The sequence below is a fragment of the Trichechus manatus genome, unplaced genomic scaffold, assembly GCF_000243295.1.
Source record: "Trichechus manatus latirostris isolate Lorelei unplaced genomic scaffold, TriManLat1.0 scaffold00028, whole genome shotgun sequence".
In the NCBI taxonomy this organism is placed as follows: domain Eukaryota; kingdom Metazoa; phylum Chordata; class Mammalia; order Sirenia; family Trichechidae; genus Trichechus; species Trichechus manatus.
The window spans coordinates 21,166,780-21,179,688 of NW_004443964.1; the positions used below are offsets into that span (position 1 = coordinate 21,166,780).

At 46.9% G+C, this 12,909-nt stretch overlaps 1 protein-coding gene and 1 long non-coding RNA gene across 2 annotated transcripts in view; one reads left to right on the forward strand and one right to left on the reverse strand.

The window, feature by feature from the left end:
• Window positions 1–4,546, reverse strand: part of LOC111820172 (uncharacterized) — a 7,661-nt gene extending 3,115 nt beyond the window's left edge. Inside the window, exons 1-3 of the long non-coding RNA XR_002823716.1 lie at window positions 4,464–4,546; window positions 3,345–3,485; window positions 205–296 (exon numbers count right to left, since the gene is read on the reverse strand). This is a non-coding gene — a long non-coding RNA (uncharacterized LOC111820172). The remainder of the gene's footprint in view (window positions 1–204; window positions 297–3,344; window positions 3,486–4,463) is intronic.
• PLEKHM1 (pleckstrin homology and RUN domain containing M1) overlaps window positions 1–12,909 on the forward strand; it is a 621,215-nt gene that overhangs the window by 444,771 nt on the left and 163,535 nt on the right. The window lies entirely within an intron of this gene.

Here is a 12,909-nt window from a genome sequence, read left to right on the forward strand (position 1 = left end):
AAATGGTCTTCACAGTTACGATGGGCATATATTTCAAAAGGCAACCTCTTGGGCCCTCTCTCTTTCTTGCACGCGCACACACACACACACACGCACACGGTGGGAACACTGTTCAGCCGCTGAGCTGGGCTGGCTCATGTCAGGTAGTGCACCACGAGGACCATGACCACACAGGTGAGCAGCATGCCGCCGATCATGAAGTACCTGTCCTGGAAAGCCTGCTTCTCGATGAGCCTCATCACCGTGTTGGACAAGCCCAGCATGTTGGCAATGTCTACGATCTTTTTCTGAGTCCCCTGGGGCAGACAAGAAGAGGAGAACCAGGATCAGCTGGTTTTGCCAAGGGTAGGTGAATGTCATCATGAGATGGGGCCCAAAGCATATAAAAGGCAACATCAAGCAGAAACAGACCCACTCTCATAGGGTCGACTGATTCGTGATCAAAGTGCCTCAGCAATCCAAGAGGGAAAGAAAAGTCTATTCCACAAATGGGGCTATAACAACTGGCTTTATAATAATATAGCAGAGATAAGTATTACGTATATATACTACATACATACATACATATGCATGTGTGTGGAAAAAATAAACCTTGAGTCATATTATACACAAAAATTAGAGATGCATCATAGAATCAAACATAAAAGTTAAAACTTTAATAAAACTTCTAGAAGAAAACATAGGAGAATATCCAAAAATTGGACACCATCCAGGTGGCCATCAGCAGGTGCATGGAAAAACAAATTCCGGTATGTCTGCACAATGGCATACTCCTTGGCAATAAAAAGGACTGACTTTCATCAACAGATAACCAAACAAGTAACAATATGAGTGAACCTTGAACACCACAGGAAAAAGCTAGACACAGAAGAGTAGTATGAACCCATTTATATGAAGTTCAATAATAGGCAAAACTAATTTAGGGTAAAATAAATCAGAACAGTGTTTGCCTGAGTGTGCGCGAGCATGCGCATGTGTGTGGTAGAATGACCGGGAAGGGGATGGTGGATCTTTCACGGGTGACGAGAATGTTCTATATATTGACAATAAGGTGGGTTACACAGGTGTATGCACTTGTCAAAATTCATTGAGCTGTACAAATAAGATCTGTGCACTTCACTGTATATAAATTATACCTCAATAAGAAAATTTTAAATTAGAATATTTTATAATAAAGATAATATCTAAAAACTTTCTCTCTGCTCCCTAGCTCCAATAATCCTTGATGCCCATCTGTTCACTTTGTAGCATGAATGATCCTTGGGGATTCCACTGAGTACCACATGTGGGCCAATGTCCGTGTTCACGAAAGGGTTTGGAGTGAGAAAGACAGAAACATGACTGACAGACACCAACACAATGACCTAACACCCCTTTAAATAAACGCACCACCCACCACCAAAACAAAAGGCTATTCTGCTCCGAAACCAACAGCCCAAACCATCCATCCTGCCCTCCCTACTGCTTTCTAACTTTTATTTTTAAGCGGATTCGATTTCTTAGGAGGTAACAAATATAAATGAATGCTGGAACCAACCCCGAGTTACTTGCTTAAACACACATCACCACCTGCACTTGTACAAGCAGCATCTAACCTAATGCCCCACCAGCCATTTCTTTAATGAAAACACATTAATGAGCAACCGGGAGCAGAGGCCAGAGAAGTGAGAACACGAAGCATCACGGACAGAAACTAAAATCCTGTTCTGCCCAGACAATGATTAACAAGCCTCGCTGGGAAAGATCTCCCTCAGGTCAAACTTTATTGCTGCTGGAGGAGACTAGAGAAATATTTTTTCCGATAGTGACAGTAAAAATTATATTCTCGCTAAAGATTCTGCTTAGGTCTGAAAACACAGATTATTTCACCACTGTATGAGGTCCAAGGCCCAAGCTTCCAGGATCACCTGGAAATTACCATAAATTTAAAAAAAAAAGTATTCATTTTCAACCACAAGTTGGGCCAATTAGGGCTACTTCAGCCCAGCTCCCTGATATCAGCTTTCCTGATAGAGGTGGGGTGGAAGAGGGCTGGGGAGAATCAAGAGACAAAAGACAGGTAGCAGCAGGTATGCTGAGACACCTGAATTAGAAACCTCAAATTTCAACCCTCAACCACCTCAAGGAGCTTCCCAGCATGTGCCCTTGACAACAGCGCAGGTGGCAGAGGTTGCCGGGACTTCTCAGTGATGCCAGACTTTGGTGTGGAGCTGGCATCTGCTCTAACAGTGAGCTCTACCCGCACTGGGTCTACCTGAATGTGACATGGGAGTCTTGTCCTAAAAGGATTCTACTGTTTTTCTGAGACAGGAGAAGGAGGACAGTAGTTTTCTAAAGAAACGTTCAATCGATTAATCGACACGTATCATTTAGATCACTGTGGGTGCCTGCTCTGAGAGGGTGGCATCCACATGGCCGTGGGAGACCACATTCTCAGGCCACTCGATGCACTGTGACCATCAGCGGAGGCCAGCACCCCCTGCGGCTTGCCTGACCCTCTCCCTGGTAAAGATGGCAGGAGCTGCTCAGAAATGTCCTGAAGTCCAGCGGAGCTGACAGGCTCACCGTGGTCCAACAAAAACTAAGATAAAGCTCACACTTCCGCGTGACTGTTTCTCACAGCTCAGTGGCTGGGAGTGCTTCATTCACAGGGGACCACACCCTAATAAGAGGCACAGCCCACACCCCATTATCCAACAGGGCTGATACAGAAAAAAGGCTCAGGCTGAAACATCATAACTGACATCAGAGTCTGTGTAATGTTTCTGTAAACCTCTCCCAGGGGGTCTGAGTCTCAGCAGTGCCAATGGGCGGGGCTTCTAGGAATACGCTGGGGACCTCCATGTGCTTTAGGACCTCTGCTGCTAGTCAACCAGGGTGGCCCTAAGCCCCATCCCCGGGGACTGCTACTGAAGGAAAAAATGTTCTGTTCTGAGGCAGTCCACAGTAGGGGCTCTGAGAGAAAACCACCTTAGAGTGAGGCACCCAAGCACAACCACATTTTCGTTCTTGTGAAACTCGATTCTATAGCCTTTCTCAATCTATTACTGGTTCTTCTCACAGTAGTAGTACTTCCATGAGAAGTTCAGTAAATGGAAAAAGACCTGGATACCAAGACAGGCCATATGCTGGTTCATTTCAGCACAAGACATACTACTGGCGAAGGGAATCTGGTTACTTTTGGGTTCATAATAATCCAACTCCAACAAGAAGGACTCCAAACTCCAGGGCTCTGACTCACCATCACATCACAATGTGGGCTTACATAACCAAAATGGAAACACAAACTGCTGGAGGAGGCCAAGATAAGAGGCCTTCTCCCTGTCCCCCAGCAGGGACCCCACCTTCAAGGTCAGCCTCTGGGCCCTCAGTCTCTCCAGAATACTGTGGCCACCTGCAATGAGGTCATCCATGCCGTGGTGGACTTTGTAGAGGGAGGAGTTAAACTGCAGAGACTCATCCATTGGTATGGTGGTGTCAGAGTCCTGTGAAAAAAACGCAGGGGCTTGATTAACTTTGCTTGCTGGTCACCTCCTCGAGTCCCTTCTGACTGCCTGAAGTCAAGCCAGTAGAACAGTCACAAGGAAGAGTGCAAGAATCAAATGAACCTAAGATAAGAAAAAGCAAAGATCTGGAATGGCTCTGTCTGCACAGAGGAAGAGGAAATGTTCAGACTTATCACTCCCTAAATAAATCCTGCTGCACAAGTCTGGGGGCAGTTTAGCAAAGACTTAGGGAATGGCGTGTCCTGAGGATGGTAGGAGGTGGAAAGATGACTACTGTTATAAAGTGGAGGAAGTATATAGTGGGCTAGGGAGTTAGAGACCAAGTCTGTGAGGACAAGAAGATACATATAAAACCTGGGATAGGACTATGATCAGAGTTATCAATAAGAAAGGGGTGAGCTCAAGAGGGCACCTACTTTGGTGGTGGGTTTTAAATGAGAGCAGACCTCAAGGAGCAGAGCAGGGGTGTGTGGGAGATTGGGATAAGAAAGCTGAACCAGAAAAGGGGGAGAAACCGGACTAGTGAACTGGGGGAGGTTTGCGTGGTGCATTAGGATTGCCAGAGGGGTTGAGGGGTGAGGATGAGACGTGTTAGGAGGAGGCAGAGGGATGTGGCCGAGACCGCGGTTGGAATTGGGCTAGAGGGAGGTCGGGGGTGAGGCTGCACTCACGCAAGAGGCATGGGGTAAGAGCGGGAGTCAGATCACGGGTGGGAGAAGATGGAGGGGACGGCCCTGAAGTGGCAATGCAGGCCGAAGGCTGGGGTCGGAGTGGGGCGGACTGGGCCAGGGGCGGGGCGCGGGACTTGGGCTGGGAAAGGTTGGGGTATCTGAAGTCGGACAGTCTCAAAGCAGCCAGGATTTGGGATCACGGAGAGAGCTGGGGGCCCATCGTCCGCTTGCATCTCAGCCCCGCCGCCCTTCAGCTGCCCTCCTCGCCCCCTTACCCCTGACTCACCAAAGGGAGCCGAGAAGGGGCGGCAGTTACTCCCGTCCGCTGCAGTCTCTCAGCCACTAACCGGAAGCTGCAGCCTCCCGGCCACTGACAACAGGAAGCGGCGCCAGCGACGTCTAAACGCCATCTCGTTGGCTGGGCTCTCTGGCCCCGCCTCCGGCCCGCGGAGCCAATCGTGGAGCCCGGTCGGGTCGCGGGGCGGGGCCAGTCGCTATACGCTGCCGACTATTCTCAGCCTCAGTAGCAGAAGCTGGGTCTGGAGGCTCGAACTGTAACTTGGCGCCCGCCTCCCACAGGGTCTGCGTAGGATCTTGGGTTCTGCGTTCCTGACCTCGCTCGGCCTCTGCACCATCTGCGTCACCTTGAAGCCATCACTTCTACTCCCGCAGCCGCAGGCTGCCCACTTGTAAAATGGGACAGTAATGCTGTTTCTGCTTTTGCCTCCTGGAGGGCACCAGCGCATCCCGGCATGCGGAGCGGGCTAAGTTGGAATCTTTCCCCGGAGGCTCGCAGGGAAAACATACATGTTATGACTACACCTTATGCCACGGGAGCGTCCTGAGGTCCCCTGGGCGCTCTTCTGTAGTCCGCCCGTCCACTCCGCTAGGCGCAAAGCTCAAGGGTCCGCTCATTCTCATCTAGCCATGTAGTTAGTTGTTTTCTTTCCATCGTAGAATGTGACATTTCTCTTCCAAATGGACTCAGAACAAAATATCAAAAAGTAGCGACCGTAGCGAAGTGTTGTCAAAGCCGCGTGCTTTTGGGCACCTTACCTGGGCGTGTCTTGGTCAAATGGGGGCCTGAGGGCCTGAATATGAGCCGGAAACGGGGGCGGTGGTACCGCTACACACAGTGGTGCCTGGGGAACTGCGCAGTTCTTGTGAGCGTGCTCCACTGACTTTGGCTGAGGTCCTAAACTCCGTCAGACTCTCCTGGAAGGAAAGTGACACACACACCTCTGGAGAGGTCGGGGTCCCAGCCCTTGCCTCCATTCTAATGCCGCAGTTGGGGGTCTGGCCACTTACTGCGTGGAGCGAACTGCCCCTTCAGTAATTGCCTTTCCAGGAGTGAGAACCGCCTCTCCTCTGTTGTAGGCTGGATGGGTCTGAGTGCATTCCAGAGAATTAATGGTTAATGTATGAGCAAGATTAGGGGTGAGGACAAAGAGACAAAGTATTCCCTTGGTGCTAAACTAATTAAGCAAGGTGGCAAGTAAGATTTAGTTGTGAAATCCAGTTACTTTTGGCGAATGGATAGTATTTCTGGCGGTAATTTGTCCCGTGAGAGCGTCGGTGACTTGGCACAAGCATGCTCTCCCCTCAAATCGAGCACACAATGTCCTCGATTATTCCATTCCCCTCACCCGCCCCCCGCAGGGCTGTGAGGGAACCCCGCGGAGTAATCTTTAGTGTACCGGTTTCAGGAATCCGCAGTCTCCAGTCTTGTCTCCCCGCCCTCTCTGGGCAGAGTCTGCTAGCTTGTGGTGTTCTCATCTGGCTCTACCATCCTTTGGGACCACAAACCCATTCGTGTCGCTGAATAAAGCCGTGGATTCTTGGGGGTGGGAGGAGGGAAAATGCACAAACATTGCGCCCGTTTCCACACACTTAAAAATGCGTAAATGGACCTTGGCCCACCCAGTAGACTCCAGATTGGGGGGAAAAAAAACCAACCCACATTAGTGTGCCATAGGGGCGATTTCACCACAGCCAACAAGTGTGACTTGAGGAATAATAACGGTGGGACCAGAGAGGGAAATCTGAATGGTATCCTGAAGTAGCTGACTTTGAGCTGAGACTTCCAAGTGACTAGGGGAAAGGACAATGCAGGCAAAGGGACTGTTACTCATCACCACCCATCTATCAGTTTGTCCTACTGTAGTGGCTTGCAGGTAGCTATGATGCTGGAAACTGTTCCACTGGTATTTCAAATATCTGCATGATCACCCATGGTAGATAGGTTTCAGGGGAACTGCCAGACTAAGACAGTAGGAAGAAAGACCTGGTGATCTACTTCCAAAAATTAGCCAATGAAAATTTCGTGGATCACAACAGCGTATTGCCCTATATAGTGCCGGAAGATGAGCCCCCTAGGTTGGAAGGCACTACACAGTGGCCACAACAATGGACTCAAACATGACAACTGTCACGCAGATGGCACAGGACAGGGCAATGTTTTGTTACGTTGTACACAGGGTCACCATGAGTTGCAGCTGACTCCATGGTGACTAACAACAACAGAGCTATTCAAACGGAATTAGGAGAACCAAAGTCATCCGAATCCCCTGGGGCAGGTCCAACATACAGATTCCTGAGCCCCACCCCAGCCGTAGGGAGTCACTTTACAATGGGATTCAGGAATTACCCCTCCCGTCCCCTACCCTCACCGCGGATAGACCTGAAGCATAAATAAATATGAGAATCTTTGCCCTAAATAACCCCTTCTGGCAGTTCCTCTATTTTCAATCTTCAAATCAGACCTCTAGGCCTAACCTAGGCGAACGGGGAGACGGGAATAAAAACTTACAGAACACGGACACTCCTACTGTTTACCCGGTTGGCACTGTGATCGACGCTTATATTCCTTTTCAAACACCCATTATTATCCTCGTTGTACAGGCTAAGAGAGGTTAAGTAACTTGGTAGAAGCTGAATTCTCACCCAGGTCTTTCGAGTTGGACCAACAGCATAGTTCAGTAGCTGAGCAGGGGCCTTCGGACCCTGGGCTACTCGGGTTGGAATCACAGCTGTACCCCATACTGTGTGCTGGGCTTTCCTTAAAACAGTGCAGGGCTCAGGGCCACCCAACAAGTACGGGGCCATCTAAGACAACTGCCACAGTGTCACCATTTTTCATAGGCCCCCTGAGACAGCACTGAAGACAGAAATTTCTAAACTGAAATTTACTGATGCTCAGAAATGAGAAGTAAGTCACAAGCCTCCATGGTCCCCTGCCCCCCAAGCATAGGGCTCAGGGTGTGTGACCTCAGGCAAGTTCCAGAAACTCTCTGAACCTCAGTTCCTCAGTAGTGTTGTTGTTAGGTGTTGTCGAATCGGTTCCGACTCATAGCGACCCTATGTGCAACAGAATGGAACACTGCCCAGTCCTGTGCCACCCTCACAATCATTGCTATGTTTGAGCCCATTGTTGCAGCCACTGTGTCAATCCATCTCATTGAGGGTCTCCTTTTTCACTGATCCGCTGCTTTACTGAGTATGATGTCCTTCTCTAGGGATTGGTCCCTCCGGATAACATGTCCAAAGTATGTGAGACGAAGCCTCAGCCATCCTTGCTTCCAAGGAGCACTGCGGCTGTACTTCTTCCAAGACAGACTTGTTCCTTATTCTGGCAGTCCATGGTATGTTTAATATTCTTCACCAACACCATAATTCAAAGGCGTCAATTCTTCTTCTTTGGTCTTCCTTATTCATTGTCCACCTTTTGAATGCATATGAGGTGATTGAAAATATCATGGCTTCGGTCAGGTGCACCTTAGTACTCAAAGTGACATCTTTGCTTTAAACACTTTAAAGAGGTCTTTTGCAGCAGATTTGCCCAATGCAAAGGTCGTTTGATTTCCTGACTGCTGTTTCCATGGGCGTTGATTGTGGATCCAAACAAAACGAAATGCCTGACAACTTCAGTCGTTTCTCCTTTTATCATGACGTTGCTCATTGGTCCAGTTGTGAGGATTTTTGTTTTCTTTATGTTGGGTTGTAATCCACACTGAGGGCTGCAGTCTTTCATCTTCATCAGAAGGTGCTTCGAGTCCTTTTCACTTTCAGCGAGCAAGTTTGTGTCATCTGCGTATCACAGATTGTCAATGCATCTTCCTCCAGTCCTGATGCCTCGTTGTTCGTATAGTCCAGTTTTTTGAATTATTTCTTCAGCATACAGATTGAATAGATGTGGTGAAAGGCTACAACCCTGACACACACTTTTCCTGATTTTAAACCATGCAGCATCTCCTTGTTCTGTTTGAACAGCTGCCTCTTGGTTCTATGTACAGGTTCCACATGAGCACAATTAAGTGTTCTAGAATTCCCATTCTTCCCAATGTTATCCAAAATTTGTTATGATCCACACTGTCAGATGCTTTGCATAGTCAGTAAAACACAGGTAGACATCTTTCTGGTATCCTCTGCTTTCAGCCAAGATACATCTGACATCAGCAATGATATCCCCCATTTCTTGTCCTCTTCTGAATCCAGCTTGAATTTCACGCAGTTCCCTATCGATGTACTGCTGCAATCATTTTTGAATTATCTTCAGCAAAAAACTGGCCAGTGAAAACCTTCTGAATAGCAGCAGAACACTGTCTGATATAGTGCTGGAAGATGAGCCCCTCAGGTTGGAAGGCACTCAAAATTTGACTGAGGAAGAGTTGCCTCCTCAAAGTAGAGTCGACCTTAATGATGTGGATGGAGTAGTATTCAAGACCTTCGTTTGCTGATGTGGCGTGACTCAAAATGAGAAGAAACAGTTGCAAACACTCATTAATAATCGGAACGTGGAATGTCCGAAGTACGATTCCAGGAAAATTGGAAGTTGTCAAAAATTAAATGGAATGCATAAAGATCGATATCCTAGGCATTAGTGAGCTGAAATGGATGGGTATTGGCCATTCTGAATCAGACAATCATTGGTCTACTATGCTAGGAATGACAAATTGAAGAGGAATAGCATTGCACTCATCATCAAAAAGAACATTTCAAGATCTATCCTGAAGGACAACACTGTCAGTGATAGGATAATATCCATACACCTCCATGGGAGACCAGTTAATACAACTATTATTCAAATTTACGAACCAACCACTAAGGCCAAAGCTGAGGAAATTCATAATTTTCACCAACTTCTGCAGTCTGAAATTGATCAAACATGGAATCAAGGTGCATTGATAATTACTGGTGATTGGAATGTGAAAGTTGGAAACAAAGAACAATTGGTTGTTGGAAAATATGGCCTTGGTGATAGAAACAATACCAGAGATCGCATGATAGAATTTCGCAAGACCAACTACATCTTCACTGCAAATACCTTTTTACAACAATATAAATGGTGACTATACATGTGGACCTCATTGGATAGAAAACACAGTAATTAAATCGACTACATCTGTGGGAAGAAACGATGGAAAAGCTCAGTAGTGTAGTCCTTATGTGTATATTTTTCATTGAATGGGCACTAATGGTACAATTACTATAATGAGGAGGCCCACAGTTTTTTTTTTTTTTTTTTTTGTAACATTAGAAAGGGATTCTTAGCTGAGTTTGTGCTCCAGAAGAAGAGTAAACCAAGAGAGAAGAAAAGGGAACCAGGAAATGAAGGTCCCAACCCAGGAAACAGTGAGAGGAAGTTGGGGGTGACAGCCGTGTGACAGGTCTAGGCAGTGACTAGAGCACACCAGAGGACAGATTTCTGGAATAGACGGCTCTGGGGTGTTGTGGAGGAAAAACGTCATAAAGTTTACTAAAGCAAAAGAAAGTTTTATTCGGCATATATTCAAAAGGGCAGAAGTGGTAAAACGGACAAGCATGCTGCCGGAGCCATGTCTGCCCAAGTCCAGAAACCATACAGAATAGACAAAAGTGGGAAAACGGACAAGCATGCTGCCACAGCCATGTCTGCCCAAGTCCAAAGACCGTTACAGAGTCATCAGTATATATTAACATTACAAATGGGCAAAACCATTGAAAGCTTAGCCTTTTCAGATTGGCTAGAAACTGTGACCCTACATTTTGAATTGTGTTTCTTAACAATCAGTGGTACAAGTTTCAGTAATGAGAGTCAGGAGGGTCTTCATTGGTCCAACAAATTTCTATTCACTAAATGCTGAAACAAAAAGAGTAGAAAGTCTTTTGTGTTCTGTTTGATCGGCTTTATCTGAAAGTTCCCCTAGAAGATATTTTCCGAGATTATTTTAGCTATTGTCTTTACACCTCAGGGCCCAGTTGATGTGTCCTTGTGAGTCCTTGTGAGCCCAGCTCCACCTGGGTCACATTCTCCATGCTCAAGGACAGGGAATAATAACTCCAATATTATTTCCTAAGTTAGGGGAAAATGCAGACTAACTGCTATGGCAGAGCATTCCAGGAGACCTAAGGATATGATAATGTGAAGTCATAATGTCTACTAACGTATTTTGTCTTAGGCAAATTGCAAAGTAATCTGGTTACGACTACCCTGACTCAGTAACCCTATATGGGGACTCCTAATTCCCAATTCATTTATTAAAATGTATTTTCAAATACGTAGTACAAATGCAGAGTATAAAATTCAAAAGGTACAAAAGGGTATATGGTGCTGCAGTCTTCCAATTTCCCTCCCTGAAGGCAACGACCATTACCAGTGTCTTGAGTGGCCTTCCAGAGTTACTCCACACCAGGGTTGTCCAATAGAACTTTCTGTAAAGATGGAAATAGCTGATACGTGCATTGCCCCATATGGTAGCCAGTAGCTGCATACAGCTAGTGAGTACTTGAAATGTGACTAGTGTGACTTAGGAGCTGACTCTTCAATTTGGTTTGTATTAATTTAAATTTAAATAGCCACAGTTTTAAACATATAACACACAACACATAGTAGCATCTGTAAAAATGGCGTGGTGGCATTAGACCTAGTCTAACTTCGTGAAGGGGAGAGAGAATCACCTTCCGCATCAGCCCAAGGCTGATTCCTATGAGGTGGAGGTCAAATATACCTCCACCCTCCAACCTTTTTACCAAGTCTGTCCTTCCCACAGCATTCTCTACTCTGCTGGGATCAATTCATTGCAATGCTCACGCAGAACTCACAGAACATGCTCATGGGGTTTATTAGGGAAGTAATAGGTTACAATTCAGGATCAGGAACAACTCAAGATACAGTTCTTTGGTCAGGACAGCTTCTCGGCCATGCCTGCAGGCAGGCTTCTTTCTCAACTCTCAGCCCCTTGGCCCCTCGGTCTGGCCTCTGCCCTGCTTGAGGAAGCGTTACAAAGCCCTTTAGCTCCACCAATAAGTGCCCGTAGGCACCCTACTCAGCCAGGAAGCCTCCTGTCAAAGGTGCTGAGTTCTCTAGCTCTGTGGGTCAGCGTGCCCATTGTAGCCACCTTGCTCAGTGGGCTGGGAAGCCCACTGCGCTGTGCGGTGCCAGTCTCCTGGTTCTCCTGCTGCCGTTTCTCCATCTCACACCTTCTCCAATGTTACAGCTGTATCTGTCTCCTGAGTTTAAGAGGCTCTCAGTGTAGGGAACCTGGGTCTAAAGTACGTCATCCATTCCTGGCTCTTCTTGGTGGTAGCCAGGTTCCACACCCCGCGCCCCCACCCTGCTTCTGTGATTGGGTCATTTTAAGCCTAGCAGGATGGCAAAACTGACCAATCCCCTACAAGAGTTCCATATACCTTATTTGCATAGTCCCACCTCAAGGGTTCATGTACCATATTTGCACTGTTAGCAGACTGTCCAATCCCCTTGGTGGGCCACAAGAACCTTATTTGCCTAGTACCACCCAATCATTTTGTGGGAGTCGCAAGACCATGCATGGCTAGAAGGGCCGTATTAAGTAATTCAGTGCACCACACGTACTATGTACATTGTACTACATCTTGCCTTGTTCACTTGTTGTGTGCTGTCGAGTTGATTCTGATTCATAGCAACCCTATAGGACAGGGTAAAGCTACCCCATGGGGTTTCCAAGGCTGTGATCTTTATGGAAGCAGACTGCCACATCTATCTCCTGTGGAGCCACTGGTGGGTTTGAGCTGCTAACCTCTCAGTTAACAGCCAAGCACCTACCACTGGGCCACCAGGGCTCCTTTTTGTTCACTTAGTAGCCCCTACATATCTTGGAGGTAGACTGTTCCAGTTTGCCTCATTTGAAAAAAAAAAACAAAAAAAAATTGCTGCATAATATCCTTCTCTTGCAGTCCGCTAAGACAATCCCTTGTTAACCCAGCATGGAGAACCCTGGACCATCACTTTTCATAACAAGATCTAAAATCTTCCACATATATCAAAACCAAGACACCTGGCACCAACCCTAGTTTCCCCATCCCTCTAGTTTGATCAGCCTGAGCCTGAGACAGCTTGACATTGAATAGTCAGTCCTTCTTGGGGGATGGGAAAATGATTTACCATGAGTCACTACCCTAAAACGCACTTTCCACCCACGTGCCTGATATTCCGTGGTGACTATGCCATTCCTTAGGGTTAATCATGGCTCTCTTGGTTCTCCTTTAAAGTGCAAAGTCTCCTGGGAAAGGCAGCAATTAAGGTCAAGCATCTGGAGCTGATTTGGCTTTGCCCTTATGAGAGGGGCCAAGGGACTTTGTGGAACAGTGGAGGCTCTGATGGTGAATCTCACTGTTCCTAAGTTGTCCTTAAATCCATGTGGATCCCTGGTTACTTTGCGCCTTTAGACAGCCTTCCTTTTAGGGTATTTCAGGTTATAAGAATATTTCTAGTT